This window comes from Bactrocera neohumeralis, unplaced genomic scaffold, assembly GCF_024586455.1.
Source record: "Bactrocera neohumeralis isolate Rockhampton unplaced genomic scaffold, APGP_CSIRO_Bneo_wtdbg2-racon-allhic-juicebox.fasta_v2 ctg2443, whole genome shotgun sequence".
NCBI classification, from domain to species: Eukaryota; Metazoa; Arthropoda; class Insecta; order Diptera; family Tephritidae; genus Bactrocera; species Bactrocera neohumeralis.
Window position 1 is genome coordinate 7,673 of NW_026090152.1, and position 22,109 is coordinate 29,781.

The window sequence follows — 22,109 nt, forward strand, 5'->3', positions numbered from 1 at the left end:
GCGGAGAAAGACAGGGAAAAGACTGAGTTCTAGGTAGACAATGGGTAGTATGAATTTGGTAAACTTCTTTTAAGACTACAAAATGCATCTACAATTTTCCAATTACATCGATGATGTAACTATATTCTTAAGCAATGAGGAGGATCATTGAAGAGACATCTAAAATATAGTAACAAAACCTTACCAAGCTAGCATGCAAGTTTCGATGCAAAAATCAAAAGTACTATGTGAGCAAATGTAATTCGAAGGAAGGAATAAAAACATGTCTTGATAAAGTCAATGACATTCTGATTAATAGAACCCCTAGCACTCCTCGTGGTTTACGATCATTTTTGGGGTTGTCTAGTTACTATAGGAAGTTTATTAAAGATACTTAAGGATAAATAATGATCATGTGAGAACCAATCAATCAAAAAATATTAGAATTGAGTTGGAGAACTACGCGTTGATAATTTTCGGAAAGGTTAAAAGAATTTTATTTTCTGAGCACATACTTTTGCTATATCCTAAACATAATAAACAAATTTATTAAGCACACGTATTGGTGCGGTACTATCCCAAGACAATAGGCCAATAACCATGATTTCCAGAACGTTATGGACAGCCGAAGAAAATTATGCTATCATTGAAAGAGATATTTTAGCGATAGTGTGGGCACTTCAGAAGCTGCGTAGGGAGTAAAACAGCTGAATAGTTTCACCGACCATCAGCGTTTCACCTTTGCTGCCTCGGATAAGATAATCTTATTGCCAATGCATTGTCCCGGCAGTAAATGAATGCAATGGAGCAGGACTCTTTTTCTGCTACCACGCATAGTAATATATCTCTATCGGGAGTTATTCCGAAAGTGGTGAACCCTTTTAATTCATTTCGAAATCAGAAAATTCTTGATGGAGGAAACATAATAAGAAAGAAGACAAGAATTATTTTCAAGTCAAGTAAGACATTAAAATAATTTGAAGAATTCTTCAGAATCTACTAGAATTAATTGGTGAATGCGTTAATTCTGATGTTGTTAATACCATGTTTAGACCGAAAATTTGAAAGCATTAGATTACATTTAAGATCTTCGCTAACACAGTACAACAGCTAATCTGGGGGGTTAGAAATTCCAAGTCAGGGTGATGGTACTAGGTCAGTATAGTAAAACCCTCAAAGGGTTTGGCGTTCGTATGTGTCAGTTTTTTTTTATGACCTGTGGGATGTCCACAATAATTTTAGATTTATTAATATATAAAATACTGATACAAAGTTGATGATTGAAAATGAAATGGGGAGCGAAAATGATGAAGCGTGCTAGCAGTCGGGATGATGCGCCAAGAAGAAGGAAAAATGGCGGTTCGTCTAGCTGACAGCTTATCCAGTTTTTGGGTTGCCATATCTATGCTTTTTGCAGAGTTGCATTTGGGGTTGCCACAATACTTTAGGGTTGCCACGGACCTTTTAAATTTCACAGTACAACAGCTAATCTGGGGGGTGAGAAATTCCAAGTCAGGATGATGGTACTAGGTCAGTACAGTAAAACCCTCAAAGGGTTTGGCGTTTGTATGTGTTAGTTTTTTTATGACCTTTTTGGGATTATTGTAATCAGCCCGTTCTCACTGCCGTTAAAAAGATAAAAAAAACAGCTGTTTTGGCCATTCAAGAATTCACATCGCTCAATATTTATCAAAAGAAAACATTGTCATATAGTATTTTGTAATAAAAGCCGTATTCTTTTAAATATTTTCCATATAATGGAAATAATCGACGCATTTTTTCATTTGGGAAGTCGATTTTCAAGTGAAATTAGATTCATTGCTTTAAAAAAAAATGTTTGTTTACATTTTTTTCCCCTTTGTAGTGTCTAAAGCAGCTGTGATAATGTAATAGATTTCCAATGCGGACAAGTAGATGGCGCAAAATCAGAGTCGCACAGAGATATTTAGCGTGCATCAGTTTCAAATCACTCCGAAGTGATTTCGAACTATCATTTTTGTGTGGCGAAATCTTGATAAATTTATAAGATTAGTGGGATAAACTACTCAACAGCCGAAATCGTGTGATTAAGTGTCGGTCTGAACATGGTATAAAGCTATTCATTGCAGTTTGCTCACTTTGCGCAAAATTGAGGATGAGACTGTTCGGACATTCCCGTCAACAAAATTTCATCACAATGTAAAACAAGTTAATGATATTAACTAAGACGATCAAAACGAAATACTGGTAATGGCACATCGCTCCATCTGAGAGAATATTAAACAGGTATTGAAAAACTACTAGTTTCTCAATATACGGATGAAATTAAAGGAAATTACCGCCATCGGCGATGGTCCTTCTACGTCATATGGTTGCGCTCGGCTATCGTCAAGCGATGCTGCAAGAAAGAAAAAATTGGCAATAACAATATTGGAGGAAATTAAGGAGGACTTAATAAACGCGACTGAGGCGATGACGGAAGATGATGAAAAGTGTCTTTCTCTCCTACAAACATACATAAACGATTCAAAAGAAGTGAAGACCGCTTTCATCGACTTCCTTCGTCGCCAAAAATAGATTTAAAAAATTTGTTTACGTATTAGTTTTAAGATATACATATATGAATGAATACGAAAATGGTAAATGAATTTAAATATGTGAATGAATATGAAAATATATATGTAAATAAAAATAAATGAATACGAAAATATATATGAAACATATATAAAATATAGAAATATCTGTTTTTTTTTGTACTGGAATTGAATTATGAGATATGTAAGTATGGATCGGTTGAGATTTAATAATATTTTCAAGTTGAATGTAATAACTCACCGAAATACGAAACGAACGCTTGTCTTATTTCCTCTGCTCTTGTGTTAACATTTCCACAAATGTTAGAGACGTCTTCTGGCAATTGCCGAGATTCGTTTTCGATTTGTTGTGCTGCAATCCACTTTTAATTAATTTCATCATTTTCCTCATTTAAAAGGTTGTGCAAAACGCAGCACGCTTTTATGACAATTCTCGTGCTGGCCATGTGGTTATCCAAGCCTTTTCTAACGCGTCTAAACCTTCCCTTTAAATGACCGAAAGCATCCTCTACCACTCTTCGGCATTTCGAGAGTAAATAGTTGAATTTTTTTTATCTAAAGGTTGGTTTACACAAAATGGGTACGGTTTCATCAAAGGTTCATCAAATTTGAACGCAGAGTCGCCTAACAAAACGACTGCAACACTAACTGACGATATTTGTCTACTCATATCTTTAAATATAGTAGATTGTGCCAACTCGCTTTTTAAAGATGAACCCTCAAATATTGAAGAGTCATTACAACGGCCTGGACCACCAACGTATACAAAGCGACATCTATAACCTTAAAGATATACATTAGGTGTTTAAACGAGCTTCATGAAAAAACTTACCTTGCATCTACTAAAGCCAAAAGAACTGTGGAATACCAGCCTTTGTAATTGTAGTAGTCAACAGCATCTTCTGCAGCTGGGCGAACTTCTATATGACAACCATCTAAAACTTAAAAATATATAAAAAGTCCAATGTAAAAAATTTAACTTATTACCTATAGCTCCTAACACTTGAGGGAAACCCAATGACTCAAAACCATTTAAATACTCGCGCAATTGGATTGCGTTCATTGGGAATTTCTTCAAATACAAAGACCACAAACAACGCCAGACTTCATGGCAGAAATCAATTAGAATGGAGCAGACAGTGCTTTTACCAATTCCGAACATATTTCCAATTGTTCGGTATTCTGTAGAAGAGCCAAGCGCATATAAAGCAATAGCAATGCGTTTCTCTAACTGAATTGCTTTCCGGTAGTTAGTGTTTTTCTTCTCCAAACTTTTCAACATAAAGCTTAGTATCCAGCTCTCAAGAAATGTAAAACTTCATATAAAAAAACGCTTAAGAAACGGTCAAGAAACTTTCCTGCGGTAAATTTTCTTGTGCTAGTATGCAGCTCTAAAGAAATCTAGTACTACTTTTTAATACATTTTTCCAATAAAATGCGAATATGGCAAACCTGGTTTTGCGAAAAAACATGAAATCAACAAATGTTTCTTGAATGAAATTCAAAGTAATCGTTAAATTCATCCTAAATTAGTTAAAATCATTATTATGAAGTATAGTTCATTTTGAAATTATGTATAAAACCTACCAATCTTCATCCACATTCCTTAAATCGCGATGAAAATATTTATGTTACTATACACATGCATACATACATATTACACACAAAGCTTGTTTATTCTCTCTTGCTCTTCTAGTGTGGATCATTCACAATGCGTAACCAGCTGTCAAAATTACTTGAAGAAATAACGTATTTTTTTCTTGAGCAATTACTTAAGATTACCAACCTTAATACACAATTTAATAAAAAGAATTGCGCTTCATTCGGAAGTTGTTTTAAAAAAATGCATCTGAATTCACCTGGCAGTCGACCTCCCAAAACATTTGGCCACGAGTCTGAATTATTTACACATTATAATAAAACGAAGTTATAATACCAATGTTTATAAGTTAATCAAACACAAAGATTGATTTTAAAAAAATATATTTGTGGGAGCTATGCTCCTTTATTACTTCAACTCCAACTAAAAACTAAACTTAACATTTTATCATTCTTAATGCTAGCCCTAAATCTGTCGCTACTGCTACGTGACCAAATGTGCTGATTCTGTGGTTCCCACCGTTTTGCTAAATTTCTGTTGCTGGCCGTCCGTTCCTATAGTCTGGAGTTACACATGCCGCAACGTCAGCGACTTTATTAGTTCAATGCCTATGCCTTAACATAAACATAATTATGTTGCGCTAAAGAATGTTGGTGTAATAGTATGCGTGTCTTAACGTTTGTTAATATGTGTCGTGCTAACAGGCCCCCCCCTGAGATTCAAACGTCCTCGTTTGGACCTTTAGGCTTATTGAAGATCTGGTTAAGTCCTTCGACTGCGGTTTCTGTTAGATCGATGGACCGTTTTTGTTTGTCCTCCTTGGGTGATAGAACGGATTTTGTTAAGTATATGATAATGATTAACAATATGACGGTTAAAATAATATTTGCGGTATATTTAAGTTGGTTTGCTGATTGTGTAAGGCTTATTTCTTTTGTATTATCGATATTTAGTTGCTTCAGCATCTCTAAGGAAAGTATTTCCTCGCTTCTGTTTGATGTTGAGGGTGGTTGGAGTAGGGCAGGTAGGGGCTTATTTGTCGATCTTTGTGCATTGAAAAATATCTTCTCATTGATCTTGATTGTAGCATTATGGTAGTGAATTATAAAAGTACCATTCAGGATCGTAAGGTCCTCGTTTATTATGATTTCTCCTTTAAAATTGTTTAGAAATAGTATTCCTGGTGACAATTCTTCGTAGTCTAAAATGTGTTGGCTGTTGGTCACTGTACAGTTTGACAAACGACTCCTTAGGAGATTACTTATGCAATAGTCATTACTTAAATTTACTAAGTTACTTCTTAAACATATTTGCAAAGAATTATATTGTTTACAATTGTTTTTTATTCCGAAAATATTCTTTTCACAGCTAAGAATTGAGTTAAAATTTATTTTATTGATCTTGCCATTCCTCTTCACTGCTCTAATATCTATTGTTTTGCAAATTATTATTTTTCCATCGGTTGCTATTTTTATTTCAGAAAATTCTAAAGCTTCGTCTAAATTTATGAATGGAATGTCATCTTTTTCAAAAATTTTCTTGGCGATGTCCGCTTCTTCGCTTGACATGGTGTAGGAGTTGATTATATTGGCTTTTGCCCAATGTATTGCGTACGCAATATTTACGACCTCTTCTTTTATAATTTCTAATTTATACTTTAATTTCAAAAATGATTCTATTTCTTTGCTTTTGTCATTTTCCAACTCTTTAATAATATGATTTGTTATGTTTGTAATATCGTTTACTTTTTCTATCGTTAGCTTGTTAATTAGAACTTGATTATTGTTATTTTCTAGAACGTTATTTAATTTGTTTAACACTATTTCGTAGTCTTCGTGGTCTGAAATTACTGCAATCCATTTCCACGCACTGCCTAAAAAATTTAATGACCTTTTTGATTTTCTTACAATTCTTAAATTTGATATGAGCTTTAATCTGGGATATTAGTAGAGTAATAAAAGGATAGTTGGGATTTCTATGAAATGCGTCCGTTTTCGTCGTCATTTCGATATGTTCGAGGACTTCCGTATATTTGTCAATGTCGATTTCATGGATTATTCTAAACGTTCCTGTCTGCAATCTGGCCGATCCTTTTTCTATAGTCACTAATTGGGAATTCGAATAGTCTATGATTTGTACCTCCGCGAGGCATAGTGGTAAGAGAAATCTGAAAAAAAAAATTCAGTTTTCATCAGTTACGTATCCTGTTTTATGTATAATTTGTCCTTTTCCGGTAAGGACTGTACTATTTCTATCCTCCTTAACTATTTCCTTACAGTATGGTTTGCTTTTAGTTCCTAATCTTCTATTTTTCTTAACGTAAATTACCTGTCCTGGCAAATATGTTTTTGTTGTGTGTCTTTTTTTGTTGTGATAATCGATATCCTTTCTCTGCTTTTACGCTAATTTTTGTAAGTTATCTTGTCTTGTTTTTTCGATATCCCCGGGAGTATGTGTCACATTCCTACCAAAAAATATATCTACTGGCCTTTTCCTCGTCACCGAGTGGATGGTATGGTTATACTCTGAAACTGCTCTTTCTAATAGCTCTTCGAAATTTCTGTGGCCTCCATTATTCTTGATACATCGCATTATTTCGGCTTGATAGCATAGCTTTTAGCATAAATTTAATTGAGGTGGAATTAAACGCTGGTTCGTTATCCATTACCATTGGCTTTGGTACACCGAAAAAGAATATTACGTCTCTTAAGGGTCTTCTGACATTGTCTATCGCTCTGCTACTCAATATTTTTGTTATAGCGTATTTACTAAATTTGTCCAATGCGGTCATAACTACCATACCTTCGGTCAAATAAAAATCAACGTGTACGGTGTGTCCTGGAAATGTGGGTAGCGGTGTTGGTGCTAATATTGGCTGATTAGGATGTCTTTCGTATTTATTCTCCTTACATGTTGTGCAATTGGCTTTTATTCGCTTAATTTTGTTCATCATCGCAGGGAAGTAGCTTTTCTCTAGAATTTGTTTTTTGTTTTCGGTTGCATTCCTATGGGCTCTTGAATGTTCTTTTAGTATAATATTTTCCTGCTCCTGGTCGCTGCAAATGTCGTCTACTAATTTCTGAGTGTATCTGCATTTATAATTGCAGAAGTTTTGAGGGTAAATATTTTGAATCAAGCCCATCGTTCTTTCGTCTGTGTGTATTCCGTTAATAACGGACGGATTTAAATATCTTCTAAACAACGCAGTAAGGTTCTGTTCATTAAAATTGGGTTCTTTAATTATATGTCGGTGCATGGTCGGAAAAGTTATTTTGAATTGGTATGAGGGTGTTTCGTCTAGTTTAAGGAATATTTGATTTTTGAAAACGTTTATGGGTACCTCTGCACAAGGTATTAAATTGTGACTTGAACTATCGTCACTATGGATAGTGGGTGTAAGTGAGTTTACTTGGTTCGATATCCATGATAGTGCGTCTGCCATTACGTTTGATTTTCCGGGTTGGTAAACTAATTCATGATTATATTCCTCTAATATTGATTTCCAACGTTTCATCTTACTGTTAGAATTTTTATGGCTAAGGGCATATGTAAGCGGTTGGTGATCAGTTATTATTTTTATAGAGGTAACTTCTTAATGTGTTGAGTGCCCATATTATGGACAACATTTCCTTTTCGTTAGTAGCGTAGTGTTCCTCCGTTTTACTAAGGGTTCTTGATATGAAAGCTATCGGTCTGTTATCCTGTGATAACACACCGCCTATGGCATAGTCAGAGGCGTCGGTAGTCAGTTCGAAGTCTTTTTCAAAGTTTGGGTGCGCAAGAACGATGTCTTTTGATATTAATGTGCTTTTAATTTTATTGAATGCTCTTAACGCTTCGTCATCTAGTCTTACTTCCATTTTCCTAGGTTTGTTTTTAGGGACGTTACCGGCTTCTCCTCGGAGAAGTGCTGTAAGGGGCTTGGATAACTTAGAGTAGTCCTTAATAAATCGTCTGTGATATCCCGACATTCCTAAAAATGACCTTAACTCTTTTAGGTTGCGCGGAACTGGGAATTGAGCTATTGCTTCTACCTTTTTGGGGTTTGTTTTTATTCCTTCAGGGCTGACTACATATCCCAAGAATTCTACTTCCTTCTTTGCAAATTCACGTTTATCCAGTTGGATTTTCATGTTGGCTCTTTCCAACGTTTCGAAAACCCTTTCTAAATTTCTTAAATGATCCTCGTCGTCTCTTCCGAATATAATAACGTCGTCAGTGTATACGTAACAGCGAGTTCCAATATGTTCACGGAGGATATCGTCTAGTGCTCTTTGGAATGTGGACGGGGCATTTTTAAGCCCAAAGGGCAATCGGAGAAATTCGTATTTTCCGTTATTTACGGAAAATGCCGTTTTCTCTATGTCTGTTTCACGGAGGGATATTTGATGAAATCCGCTTTTTAAGTCTATAACTGCAAATATTTTGTTATTTCCAAGGTTTGAAAGGACTTCATTGATCTCAGGAATAGGATATCTGTCTGGAATGGTAATTGAGTTGAGTTTCCTGTAGTCGATGACCATGCGATACTTCTTTTCGCTGGAAGCATCCATTTTTTTTATCGACTATCCAAACGGGGTAGTTGTATGGGGATTTTGATTGCCTTATAATTCCATTGGCAAGGAGTTCTTCAATTTGACGTTCGATTTCTTCCTTTAAAGCCATTGGATAAGGATATGGTTTCGAGTATACTGGGGTTTCACTAACTGTCCTAATCTCTCCCTTCACCGTTGTCGTGTAGGTGAGTTTTTCGTCCGGGTCTGCGAAAAGGTTAGGGCATTCCTCAATTATGTTATTTATTTTTCGTCGCTGTTGTTCAGAGAGATGGGGCAACTGTATTTCAGCATTATTGACTTCCTGGGACACTCGTTGTTTTAGACGAATTGCTAGATTGGGAAAAATTGTCATAATGTTTTTATCGGTGTGGATGGTGGCTTGTAATTGCCTTAAAGTATCATTACCAACTATCCCGTGGAATGATTTTAATGTAGGCAAGATGAAGAATTTTATCTTCCCAACGTGGGGTCCAAATATGTCTATAAAGGTGTGGTGCGTAATTTCTATGGATCCAGCCACTGAATTGACTTTAAACGATTTTTTATTTGGTATAGGATTCCTGATCCTAGTAGATTGTATATAATTTTTGTTAGATCCTGTATCTATGAGAAAATCTAGAGCGTCTCCACTCCTTGTCACGAATTCGTAATAAGGTAGTGAGGACGGCGTTAGTCTAAACAATGGATCGTATCGGGTACGTAATAGTCTTGATCGTCCTGTTGCTGTTCGTTATTATTAATGAAATTAATATTTCCTTCCATTAGATGATTTGGTTTGTTTCCTTCAATGTATTCGTTAGGGTAGGTACTGCTTCCAAAAATTTGATTGGGATCTGCTGGTATTTGGTAGTTGCTTCCTGCCGGTTCGGTATCCTCATAAAAATTTCTTTGTATTTTATTCGGTGAGTGGACTTGTTGTGCAGAAAGTGGTCGCTTCTGTGCATTGTAATTATTTTGGTTGGTATTGGGGTGGTTTTGATAATTGACATTTCAGGACTGTATAGATCTAGATTGGTATGGGCGGTTTTTGAGGTAGATTGGGTCTATTATTATTATAACATTTTGGTTGGTTACCAAATCCTGGAGCATTCGGCCGGAACCCTTGGTTATTTTGGGGATGATTATATCTATTATAGTTATAATTGTTAGGTAAAACAGCCTGTTGTTGAGGGCGGTAATTTTGAGATGCGATTTGTGGGTAGTGATTCAATGGTCGATTGAAAGAGTTTGTCCTTAGTCCGGGATTCTGCCTAGATCCAGAAAAATATGTAAGCTCAGGATAAAAGGGCCTGTTGTGGTTAAATGCCATGTTCTGTCGAGGAGGTCGCGGTGGTGGATGGCTGGGTTTCTGCACGTTATGTGCATGATACATTCTGAACGTCATATTTTCTAATTTTTGACATAAATGCAACGCCTGCGGCAAGGATGTTGGTTCACGTATGCTAAGGAGGCGGGGAAGGTCTCCATTAAGTCCGCGAATAAATGTATCCAGGGCTTTTTCTCGATAAGAATGTGCCATAGTTTTAATAGATTCTTCATTCATATCGAGACAAGCGATTTTATCTAATATCAGGGAGAGATGCTGATAAACCCTTTGGTAAAAAGTGGGAATATCATCGTGGCGCTGAGCCAGTGTTGTCAGTTGGTACTCGAGGGTACCGATATCTCGTTTGTCTGCGTAATGAAGCATCAGACATTTTTTAATTTGTGTCCAGTCCAGTGGAGTTCGATAAGACTCCAAAGCCGTATCGGCATCGCCGACAATCTTATGCCGTATGGTATGTAGGATTCCGAAGTATCTTGGCGTGTCCTGGAAGTTTTTGTAAACTTCTAGAATTCTGTCTACGGATTTGCGCCAAGAATTGAATTCTCCAGGACGTCCGGAAAATTCCCTTAGGCATTTGACCATGTCCGGTATTCTGTCAATTTCATTCACGTTAGTGGTATTCACTGTCATGCGATAGTCCCTGTACTCTGAGTCTGGGTTGTTGGTCATGTGGTTCGCGACTTGTTGTGCTATCTCTCGTATAAATGCGTTATTCATGGGTACGGATTGGGAGGTAAAAGGTTCGGTATTTGGGTTTTCATTTAGTCTAATCTGGTTTAACTGTTTAACTAAATCTTCCTCCATTTTTTTATATTATATTTTTTTAAACTTCACAATTAAGTAAAAACCGGGTTTTACAATTTCCTTCGTATTAATGAATTTTCTTTTCGATAAAATTTATAACTAATATTTTTATTTATTAAGGCGTTCGATTTACGTTTTTTCTTCTTCGCTAGAATTTTTTCCCAATAAATATTATCGTCTAGGTAGCCGATTTCTTTAATATCAATAACTTTGTTTCCAATAAAATTTATAAACAATATTTTGTTTTCGATTTCTAAAAAAATAATAATTTTCTTTTCAATAGAATTTTACAATCAACATTCTTACTGCGGGAAGAGTTCCGCTTTCTTTAGTTTTAATAACTTCGCACAATATAAATTTTTAACTAATTAGTATTTTAAAATTTGGAATTATTCCATTAATTTTACTATATTTTTATGTCGTTACAGTATTTTTTGATTTCACAATGCTTAAATAACTTTTTTTTTTTTTGTTTTTTTTTACTTTACGTTATTCTTTTCACAATCATTCACAATTACAAAGAGATATTAAGGATAAACTTACAATAAGCTAATCATGTCCAGCGCTGGGGCTCTGAGTTGTTAAACGTTTCCAGATGATCCTTTTCCTGCTCTACTGGGGTCCTTAGACGTTATTATCGGTCAGTCCTCCTTGTCGCTAAGTATCCGCTCGCCTTTTTCTTATCCCGCGTAGGGTCTTACTTTTGCCATTCAGACCTTTTTCACTTTTCACAAACTCGCGGAGCCGTACTTTTTTGATTTTCGGGCTGTTATATTATTTGTTACGGCAATCGCGAAACCTTACTTCTTGATTTTCAGGTTATTTACTTTCCGACACGCTGGTCCCTGCTCGGGCGCCAGTTAATCAAACACAAAGCCCTAAATCTGTCGCTACTGCTACGTGACCAAAAGTGCTGATTCTGTGGTTCCCACCGTTTTGCTAAATTTGTGTTGCTGGCCGTCCGTTCCTATAGTCTGGAGTTACACATGCCGCAACGTCAGCGACTTTATTAGTTCGATGCCTATGCCTTAACATAAACATAATGAGGTGTTATGTTGCGCTAAAGAATGTTGGTGTAATAGTATGCGTGTCTTAACGTTTGTTAATATGTGTCGTGCTAACAGGTCCCCCCTGAGATTCAAACGTCCTCGTTTGGACCTTTCGGCTTATTGAAGATCTGGTACAGTCCTTCGACTGCGGTTTCTGTTAGATCGATGGACCGTTTTTGTTTGTCCTCCTTGGGTGATAGAACGGATTTTGTTAAGTATATGATAATGATTAACAATATGACGGTTAAAATAATATTTTCGGTATATTTAAGTTGGTTTGCTGATTGTGTAAGGCTTATTTCTTTTGTATTATCGATATTTAGTTGCTTCAGCATCTCCAAGGAAAGTATTTCCTCGCTTCTGTTTGATGTTGAGGGTGGTTGGAGTAGGTCAGGTAGGGGCTTATTTGTCGATCTTTGTGCATTGAAAAATATCTTCTCATTGATCTTGATTGTAGCATTATGGTAGTGAATTATAAAAGTACCATTCAGGATCGTAAGGTCCTCGTTTATTATGATTTCTCCTTTAAAATTGTTTAGAAATAGTATTCCTGGTGACAATTCTTCGTAGTCTAAAATGTGTTGGCTGTTGGTCACTGTACAGTTTGACAAACGACTCCTTAGGAGATTACTTATGCAATAGTCATTACTTAAATTTACTAAGTTACTTCTTAAACATATTTGCAAAGAATTATATTGCTTACAATTGTTTTTTATTCCGAAAATATTCTTTTCACAGCTAAGAATTGAGTTAAAATTTATTTTATTGATCTTGCCATTCCTCTTCACTGCTCTAATATCTATTGTTTTGCAAATTATTATTTTTCCATCGGTTGCTATTTTTATTTCAGAAAATTCTAAAGCTTCGTCTAAATTTATGAATGGAATGTCATCTTTTTCAAAAATTTTCTTGGCGATGTCCGCTTCTTCGCTTGACATGGTGTAGGAGTTGATTATATTGGCTTTTGCCCAATGTATTGCGTACGCAATATTTACGACCTCTTCTTTTATAATTTCTAATTTATACTTTAATTTCAAAAATGATTCTATTTCTTTGCTTTTGTCATTTTCCAACTCTTTAATAATATGATTTGTTATGTTTGTAATATCGTTTACTTTTTCTATCGTTAGCTTGTTAATTAGAACTTGATTATTGTTATTTTCTAGAACGTTATTTAATTTGTTTAACACTATTTCGTAGTCTTCGTGGTCTGAAATTACTGCAATCCATTTCCACGCACTGCCTAAAAAATTTAATGACCTTTTTGATTTTCTTACAATTCTTAAATTTGATATGAGCTTTAATCTGGGATATTAGTAGAGTAATAAAAGGATAGTTGGGATTTCTATGAAATGCGTCCGTTTTCGTCGTCATTTCGATATGTTCGAGGACTTCCGTATATTTGTCAATGTCGATTTCATGGATTATTCTAAACGTTCCTGTCTGCAATCTGGCCGATCCTTTTTCTATAGTCACTAATTGGGAATTCGAATAGTCTATGATTTGTACCTCCGCGAGGCATAGTGGTAAGAGAAATCTGAAAAAAAAAAATTCAGTTTTCATCAGTTACGTATCCTGTTTTATGTATAATTTGTCCTTTTCCGGTAAGGACTGTACTATTTCTATCCTCCTTAACTATTTCCTTACAGTATGGTTTGCTTAACTTAGTTCCTAATCTTCTATTTTTCTTAACGTAAATTACCTGTCCTGGCAAATATGTTTTTGTTGTGTGTCTTTTTTTGTTGTGATAATCGATATCCTTTCTCTGCTTTTCCGCTAATTTTTGTAAGTTATCTTGTCTTGTTTTTTCGATATCCCCGGGAGTATGTGTCACATTCCTACCAAAAAATATATCTACTGGCCTTTTCCTCGTCACCGAGTGGATGGTATGGTTATACTCTGAAACTGCTCTTTCTAATAGCTCTTCGAAATTTCTGTGGCCTCCATTATTCTTGATACATCGCATTATTTCGGCATAGCATAGCTTTTAGCATAAATTTAATTGAGGTGGAATTAAACGCTAGTTCCTTATCCATTACCATTAGCTTTGGTACACCGAAAAAGAATATTACGTCTCTTAAGGGTCTTCTGACATTGTCTATCGCTCTGCTACTCAATATTTTTGTTATAGCGTATTTACTAAATTTGTCCAATGCGGTCATAACTACCATACCTTCGGTCAAATAAAAATCAACGTGTACGGTGTGTCCTGGAAATGTGGGTAGCGGTGTTGGTGCTAATATTGGCTGATTAGGATGTCTTTCGTATTTATTCTCCTTACATGTTGTGCAATTGGCTATTATTCGCTTAATTTTGTTCATCATCGCAGGGAAGTAGCTTTTCTCTAGAATTTGTTTTTTGTTTTCGGTTGCATTCCTATGGGCTCTTGAATGTTCTTTTAGTATAATATTTTCCTGCTCCTGGTCGCTGCAAATGTCGTCTACTAATTTCTGAGTGTATCTGCATTTATAATTGCAGAAGTTTTGAGGGTAAATATTTTGAATCAAGCCCATCGTTCTTTCGTCTGTGTGTATTCCGTTAATAACGGACGGATTTAAATATCTTCTAAACAACGCAGTAAGGTTCTGTTCATTAAAATTGGGTTCTTTAATTATATGTCGATGCATGGTCGGAAAAGTTATTTTGAATTGGTATGAGGGTGTTTCGTCTAGTTTAAGGAATATTTGATTTTTGAAAACGTTTATGGGTACCTCTGCACAAGGTATTAAATTGTGACTTGAACTATCGTCACTATGGATAGTGGGTGTAAGTGAGTTTACTTGGTTCGATATCCATGATAGTGCGTCTGCCATTACGTTTGATTTTCCGGGTTGGTAAACTAATTCATGATTATATTCCTCTAATATTGATTTCCAACGTTTCATCTTACTGTTAGAATTTTTATGGCTAAGGGCATATGTAAGCGGTTGGTGATCAGTTATTATTTTTATAGAGGTAACTTCTTAATGTGTTGAGTGCCCATATTATGGACAACATTTCTTTTTCGTTAGTAGCGTAGTGTTCCTCCGTTTTACTAAGGGTTCTTGATATGAAAGCTATCGGTCTGTTATCCTGTGATAACACACCGCCTATGGCATAGTCAGAGGCGTCGGTAGTCAGTTCGAAGTCTTTTTCAAAGTTTGGGTGCGCAAGAACGATGTCTTTTGATATTAATGTGCTTTTAATTTTATTGAATGCTCTTAACGCTTCGTCATCTAGTCTTACTTCCATTTTCCTAGGTTTGTTTTTAGGGACGTTACCGGCTTCTCCTCGGAGAAGTGCTGTAAGGGGCTTGGATAACTTAGAGTAGTCCTTAATAAATCGTCTGTGATATCCCGACATTCCTAAAAATGACCTTAACTCTTTTAGGTTGCGCGGAACTGGGAATTGAGCTATTGCTTCTACCTTTTTGGGGTTTGTTTTTATTCCTTCAGGGCTGACTACATATCCCAAGAATTCTACTTCCTTCTTTGCAAATTCACGTTTATCCAGTTGGATTTTCATGTTGGCTCTTTCCAACGTTTCGAAAACCCTTTCTAAATTTCTTAAATGATCCTCGTCGTCTCTTCCGAATATAATAACGTCGTCAGTGTATACGTAACAGCGAGTTCCAATATGTTCACGGAGGATATCGTCTAGTGCTCTTTGGAATGTGGACGGGGCATTTTTAAGCCCAAAGGGCAATCGGAGAAATTCGTATTTTCCGTTATTTACGGAAAATGCCGTTTTCTCTATGTCTGTTTCACGGAGGGATATTTGATGAAATCCGCTTTTTAAGTCTATAACTGCAAATATTTTGTTATTTCCAAGGTTTGAAAGGACTTCATTGATCTCAGGAATAGGATATCTGTCTGGAATGGTAATTGAGTTGAGTTTCCTGTAGTCGATGACCATGCGATACTTCTTTTCGCTGGAAGCATCCATTTTTTTATCGACTATCCAAACGGGGTAGTTGTATGGGGATTTTGATTGCCTTATAATTCCATTGGCAAGGAGTTCTTCAATTTGACGTTCGATTTCTTCCTTTAAAGCCATTGGATAAGGATATGGTTTCGAGTATACTGGGGTTTCACTAACTGTCCTAATCTCTCCCTTCACCGTTGTCGTGTAGGTGAGTTTTTCGTCCGGGTCTGCGAAAAGGTTAGGGCATTCCTCAATTATGTTATTTATTTTTCGTCGCTGTTGTTCAGAGAGATGGGGCAACTGTATTTCAGCATTATTGACTTCCTGGGACACTCGTTGTTTTAGACGAATTGCTAGATTGGGAAAAATTGTCATAATGTTTTTATCGGTGTGGATGGTGGCTTGTAATTGCCTTAAAGTATCATTACCAACTATCCCGTGGAATGATTTTAATGTAGGCAAGATGAAGAATTTTATCTTCCCAACGTGGGGTCCAAATATGTCTATAAAGGTGTGGTGCGTAATTTCTATGGATCCAGCCACTGAATTGACTTTAAACGATTTTTTATTTGGTATAGGATTCCTGATCCTAGTAGATTGTATATAATTTTTGTTAGATCCTGTATCTATGAGAAAATCTAGAGCGTCTCCACTCCTTGTCACGAATTCGTAATAAGGTAGTGAGGACGGCGTTAGTCTAAACAATGGATCGTATCGGGTACGTAATAGTCTTGATCGTCCTGTTGCTGTTCGTTATTATTAATGAAATTAATATTTCCTTCCGTTAGATGATTTGGTTCGTTTCCTTCTATGTATTCGTTAGGGTAGGTACTGCTTCCAAAAATTTGATTGGGATCTGCTGGTATTTGGTAGTTGCTTCCTGCCGGTTCGGTATCCTCATAAAAATTTCTTTGTATTTTATTCGGTGAGTGGACTTGTTGTGCAGAAAGTGGTCGCTTCTGTGCATTGTAATTATTTTGGTTGGTATTGGGGTGGTTTTGATAATTGACATTTCAGGACTGTATAGATCTATCTACATTGGTATGGGCGGTTTTTGAGGTAGATTGGGTCTATTATTATTATAACATTTTGGTTGGTTACCAAATCCTGGAGCATTCGGCCGGAACCCTTGGTTATTTTGGGAATGATTATATCTATTATAGTTATAATTGTTAGGTAAAACAGCCTGTTGTTGAGGGCGGTAATTTTGAGATGCGATTTGTGGGTAGTGATTCAATGGTCGATTGAAAGAGTTTGTCCTTAGTCCGGGATTCTGCCTAGATCCAGAAAAATATGTAAGCTCAGGATAAAAGGGCCTGTTGTGGTTAAATGCCATGTTCTGTCGAGGAGGTCGCGGTGGTGGATGGCTGGGTTTCTGCACGTTATGTGCATGATACATTCTGAACGTCATATTTTCTAATTTTTGACATAAATGCAACGCCTGCGGCAAGGATGTTGGTTCACGTATGCTAAGGAGGCGGGGAAGGTCTCCATTAAGTCCGCGAATAAATGTATCCAGGGCTTTTTCTCGATAAGAATGTGCCATAGTTTTAATAGATTCTTCATTCATATCGAGACAAGCGATTTTATCTAATATCAGGGAGAGATGCTGATAAACCCTTTGGTAAAAAGTGGGAATATCATCGTGGCGCTGAGCCAGTGTTGTCAGTTGGTACTCGAGGGTACCGATATCTCGTTTGTCTGCGTAATGAAGCATCAGACATTTTTTAATTTGTGTCCAGTCCAGTGGAGTTCGATAAGACTCCAAAGCCGTATCGGCATCGCCGACAATCTTATGCCGTATGGTATGTAGGATTCCGAAGTATCTTGGCGTGTCCTGGAAGTTTTTGTAAACTTCTAGAATTCTGTCTACGGATTTGCGCCAAGAATTGAATTCTCCAGGACGTCCGGAAAATTCCCTTAGGCATTTGACCATGTCCGGTATTCTGTCAATTTCATTCACGTTAGTGGTATTCACTGTCATGCGATAGTCCCTGTACTCTGAGTCTGGGTTGTTGGTCATGTGGTTCGCGACTTGTTGTGCTATCTCTCGTATAAATGCGTTATTCATGGGTACGGATTGGGAGGTAAAAGGTTCGGTATTTGGGTTTTCATTTAGTCTAATCTGGTTTAACTGTTTAACTAAATCTTCCTCCATTTTTTTATATTATATTTTTTTAAACTTCACAATTAAGTAAAAACCGGGTTTTACAATTTCCTTCGTATTAATGAATTTTCTTTTCGATAAAATTTATAACTAATATTTTTATTTATTAAGGCGTTCGATTTACGTTTTGTTTTTTCTTCTTCGCTAGAATTTTTTCCCAATAAATATTATCGTCTAGGTAGCCGATTTCTTTAATATCAATAACTTTGTTTCCAATAAAATTTATAAACAATATTTTGTTTCCGATTTCTAAAAAAATAATAATTTTCTTTTCAATAGAATTTTACAATCAACATTCTTACTGCGGGAAGAGTTCCGCTTTCTTTAGTTTTAATAACTTCGCACAATATAAATTTTTAACTAATTAGTATTTTAAAATTTGGAATTATTCCATTAATTTTACTATATTTTTATGTTGTTACAGTATTTTTTGATTTCACAATGCTTAAATAACTTTTTTTTTTTTGTTTTTTTTTTTTTACTTTACGTTATTCTTTTCACAATCATTCACAATTACAAAGAGATATTAAGGATAAACTTACAATAAGCTAATCATGTCCAGAGCTGGGGCTCTGAGTTGTTAAACGTTTCCAGATGATCCTTTTCCTGCTCTACTGGGGTCCTTAGACGTTATTATCGGTCAGTCCTCCTTGTCGCTAAGTATCCGCTCGCCTTTTTCTTATCCCGCGTAGGGTCTTACTTTTGCCATTCAGACCTTTTTCACTTTTCACAAACTCGCGGAGCCGTACTTTTTTGATTTTCGGGCTGTTATATTATTTGTTACGGCAATCGCGAAACCTTACTTCTTGATTTTCAGGTTATTTACTTTCCGACACGCTGGTCCCTGCTCGGGCGCCAGTTAATCAAACACAAAGCCCTAAATCTGTCGCTACTGCTACGTGACCAAAAGTGCTGATTCTGTGGTTCCCACCGTTTTGCTAAATTTGTGTTGCTGGCCGTCCGTTCCTATAGTCTGGAGTTACACATGCCGCAACGTCAGCGACTTTATTAGTTCGATGCCTATGCCTTAACATAAACATAATGAGGTGTTATGTTGCGCTAAAGAATGTTGGTGTAATAGTATGCGTGTCTTAACGTTTGTTAATATGTGTCGTGCTAACATATATGTATACTTGCCTTTATCCAAAGAGACCTTGTTGAATTTGCTCCATATAGACTACACATTTTTAGTATTACGTGTTCATACAGCAAACGTTTCATTGCTAAGCGGTTAGAATCAAACAATTCCCAAATTATTTCCATTGAGCGGAGATAATTTAGAAAAAAAGAAAACAATTTTTATAACAAGGTACGGCATTACAATGTTTTCCTTTAATAAATACTTTGATGTTTATGGTTGAATGTCAAAAACATCTGATTTATAAATCACCAACGGTAGTAAGAACACTGTTGAGTTATGAAATGCTTAAATGTAATCTAATCCCTATAATTTTCGGTCTGAACATGGTATAATAGCCCCGACAGACCACAGCGCTAATATGCATTAGCGGGCTTAATTTACATTTACTTGCGCATTTGACCCATGTTAATGCAAGTTTGTAATGCTCAAGAATTCCGTGCATTTAGCTGAATTTAAAATTGGCTAGTTTCTGCTATTGTTTGACAGATGTCGCTTGAAATCTGCCGCCTTGTTTGCGTTTACAGCATCAGAGGTAAACAGTTTTTATATTGCCAATTAAATTATGTGCAAGTATATTAACAAAAAGAAATTTTAATATTTTTAGATGGCAGAAAATAAACAACGCACAGTTTGCTATCCATTTTTCAAATTTTCAAATATTCTTAACTTGTTTGCACTCTTTTATTTCACTTTTTTTTTAATAAATGAACAAATTTCACTATCAGCTATCTAAATGCACAAGTCTGCCGTCTGTCACTATAAAATTTCAATGCGCATTAGAGTTAATTAAGGCGCATTAATTTTGCTCGTCTGTCAGGACTATAAGACCGAAATAAGAGGCAAATTAACTACAGCCCAAGAATGATAGAGAAAGAGATTACGCAATGCGCATGTTTGTTTTCAGTTAGCTGTTCTTGCTGACGTCACGGTTGACTTATTATTCGCCCGCACCTTTGAATGTGAATTCGAATTGTATTTTCGCGTGTAGTATTAATTGTGAAATCTTATATTTTTTAAAATGAGTTGCGCAGTATTCGGATGCAATAATAACAATGTTAAAAATAGTGCTACGAAATGGGGATTTTTCCATTTCTCTTAGGATAAAACAGCACTAAAACAGTGGATTCATTTTTGTGGAATAGATACACTCACTCTGATTTTCCTGATGTTTCGCTCCTAGGCCGGCGTTCCAATTTGTTGACTTTACTTTTAATTAATTTTGTATTAAGTTTAAGTTGTTTTATATTTATTGAGTTTCTCGCCCGTTTTATTTTGTTATAGGAAATTAGATTGATTTGTTGTTTTACACGTTTATTTTTCACAGTCTTTGTATTTGTATTGTTATGCACTCTACTGCACAGTAAAAATGTCTTTATTTCACTTAAACTTTTACGTTTTTTTTTTTTTGAAATTTATTTTTCAATTTTTATACACTTTGTCAATTTTTGTATATAGGTATGTACATGTATTCCTTTTTTGTATATATTATACACTTTCTTATTATTTCTTTAGATGCAAGGTCTGTCGCAAAAGAAACAGGACTGTTAAAAAAAACAACAAAAAACTAATATTTTTCAAAAGTTTTATTTTTTTATTCAAAGTAGTTTCCTTGTGCTTCGATACAGCGTTTAGCCCGGTCAAATAGCATTTCAAATGAGTGTTTAAGATCATTTTGCGGAATGCTCTTGAGAATATCGGTCGTCGCCTTTTGGATAGCTGAAATGTCCTGAAACCAGCGTCCTTTCATGGGCAAATGAAGTTTTCCAAATAGGTAAAAATCTGATTAAAGGTAAATATGGAGTTTTTTGTCAAAAAATCAGTGACAAGCGTCGACTGATGACACGGCGCATTATCGTGCAACTGACCAAGGTAAAACACAGCATTAATCGTTTGGCCAGGTGGGACGAACTCTCGGTGTACCACACCCTCGGAATCGTAAAAACAAATCAGCATTGTTTTTATTTTTGACTTCTGAAGACGACCGACTTCTGATCGTCACAGAGATCCTCACGACCTTCTTGGAATCGCTTAAACCACTCATGCACATTATTACAAGATAGGCACTGATCACCATAAACATTTTTCATCATTTGAAATGTTTCAGTAAAAGTTTGCCCAAGTTTAAGACAAAATTTGACTGTTTGACCAGTTCTTTGTTCAGTTTCTAACGAAGAACTCATAAAAGGGCTGTCGGGAGACACTGCAGAGGTATGGAAATTTAGTGAATTCCCCTCTCACATCGTGGCAGTCGAGAGAACCGTCAAACTGGTGACAGAGGCATCTTCTAAAGTTATTGGCCCCCAATCTCGTGATCGTGTTATACGCTCTACACTGAAATCTAGGCAACAAGTGCCAAAGTTTACTACAAAATCTGACTTTATCAATAAATTTGACACAGATTCAGACTAAAACAAGCCTGACATATGGTTGGTTGGTTGGGTTGGGCTTGGGAGGAACCCGAAGAGCAGCCACCTCCACGCGGTGGGTTCTGGGTGACCAATACAGGTTAGCTGAGAGCTGCAACAATTTTCACCTTGCCCTGTGGCGCGCCGCCTTTTCGCTCGTATCTCGGGAACGGTTCGTCCTACGGCCATGATCACACATACCGTTTCGGTAGCAAATGACGTGCCAAATAACTTTTGTTTTATACATTTTGCCATGAGATGCGTATTTCAGGCGCTAGGTAGACAATTTCACGATTAATGAATTTTCTTTTCGATAAAATTTATAACTAATATTTTTATTTATTAAGGCGTTCGATTTACGTTTTTTCTTCTTCGCTAGAATTTTTTCCCAATAAATATTATCGTCTAGGTAGCCGATTTCTTTAATATCAATAACTTTGTTTCCAATAAAATTTATAAACAATATTTTGTTTCCGATTTCTAAAAAAATAATAATTTTCTTTTCAATAGAATTTTACAATCAACATTCTTACTGCGGGAAGAGTTCCGCTTTCTTTAGTTTTAATAACTTCGCCCAAAATAAATTTTTTAAATAATTAGTATTT

General features: G+C 35.9%; 1 long non-coding RNA gene across 1 annotated transcript; it reads right to left on the bottom strand.

Annotated features, from left to right (window-relative positions):
- Positions 1–4,518: 4,518 nt before the first annotated feature.
- On the bottom strand, positions 4,519–11,447 carry LOC126766762 (uncharacterized). The gene is made up of 2 exons (XR_007668951.1): positions 11,383–11,447; positions 4,519–6,319 (listed from the first exon to the last, which is right to left on the bottom strand). It is a non-coding gene; the product is annotated as an uncharacterized LOC126766762 (long non-coding RNA).
- Positions 11,448–22,109: the final 10,662 nt, after the last annotated feature.